Raw genomic sequence first — 1,646 nt, forward strand, 5'->3', positions numbered from 1 at the left:
ATGCAGTGTATTATTTGTTGAAACTGTACTTTCGATTTGATTTGAAACTGTCTCATTGCTATATGTTTATCAATAAAACTTTGAAAAGAAAAAAAAAGAATGAACTATATGTAAACAAAAACTGAAAAGAGCTGTAGTGTCCAAGGGGCTTGTGCTTAAAAAATATTAGAGATCTAGATTTTATCAGATCCATAAACATAAACAATTTTAAAAAGCAGTCATAATATAAAATAGCAACTCCCAGTAATTTCCCCCAACTTTGATCTTTTTCAGAAGCTGCCTTAGTTCAGTTTGCCTCATTCTTAGAAGCCTCATCAAACAACTCCCAGTAATTTCCCCCAAATTTGATCTTTTTCAGAAGCTACCTTAGTTCAGTTTACATCATTCTTAGAAGCCTCATCAAAGTTCTCCATGAGTTATGGAACCTCATCATCATCTTCTTCTCCAGTGGCAAATGGTGCTTTTCCATCCACAGATTGTTTGGGTAGAGCTTCAGCTAGTCTCCTTAAACTAGTCAGACTGTCTGTACCAAGCTGATTCAAGATGCTGGGTAGCATTTCTGTCCGTTGTTTCATCTCAGCATGGCCTGTAAGGGTGAAAGTGTTTGCTGCCAGAGATGCCTGAACTTTTGGGTTGTTGAAATGGATGACTGTTCCCTGTTTTGTAAACATATTCACCTCTTCAATACCAGAGATATTGTTTACCCCTTACTTTAATGAGAGCTGAAGTTATCATCTGCTGTGGCTGTTCTATAAACCACGTTCTGCAAGCAGTTTCTTTCCCACCAATGCACACTTGTGCCTGCAGTTCAGCGAGTTTTTCCTGTTTCATGATAGTCTCTTTCATCTTGTCTGAGCAGATATGGAGCAACATGGGGGACTAGAGTTGGCACTCAGGGGGTCTTGGGTAGACCAGCTGAGATTAGGTGCACACATGAGGGGACCCAAGATGGCAGTTAGAGGGAGGCCAAAACAAGGGCTTTAGAGGGAAGCTCCCTGGTTATTAAAATTTTGCTCCTTACTAGCTGTGAGACCTGGACAAGTTCCATGATACCTCTAGACTTAGAATCCTCCCCCTCTGACATGGGTACAATAGTATTTCATAAGGTCATTATAAATTTTCAATGATATGAAATATATAACAGTTGTCCCTCTTGATTTAGGATCCTCCCCTCTGAAATGGGTATAATAATATTTAATAAAGTTATTTTAAATTTTAAAAAAATATAAAAAACCCATAAATTTTATAGAAGCTGGGTGTCTGAATCAATACTCATCCAGCATACATCTTATTTTCAGTAAACTTTTTAAATTTCAAATTTTGAATGCTCAAATGTAACTACTTCAAAAAGCGATCAACTGGGCTGGGGAGACGGCTCAGTAGAATAAGCACTTTCCCGGCAAGTGCAAGGGTCTGAGTTCAATCTCCAGTTCCAAAAAAACCCAAACCAAACCAAAACAAAACAATCAACTTCTTTAAATATAAAAATTTTAAGAAATTTATTTATTTATTTTTGTATTTTAGAGAAGGCTCTACAGGTTCTCACTACTAGATCTGACTCATAGTGATCCACCTATTTACAGCCTCCCAAGAGCTGGGATTACAGGTTTACATCACCAATCCCAGGCTCAATTGCCATCTCAGTA

At 37.7% G+C, this 1,646-nt stretch overlaps 1 pseudogene; it reads right to left on the reverse strand.

Annotated features, from left to right (window-relative positions):
- Positions 1-371: 371 nt before the first annotated feature.
- On the reverse strand, positions 372-696 carry LOC111814613 (annotated as a pseudogene).
- Positions 697-1,646: the final 950 nt, after the last annotated feature.

This window comes from Octodon degus, unplaced genomic scaffold, assembly GCF_000260255.1.
Source record: "Octodon degus isolate 3935 unplaced genomic scaffold, OctDeg1.0 scaffold00378, whole genome shotgun sequence".
Classification (NCBI taxonomy): domain Eukaryota; kingdom Metazoa; phylum Chordata; class Mammalia; order Rodentia; family Octodontidae; genus Octodon; species Octodon degus.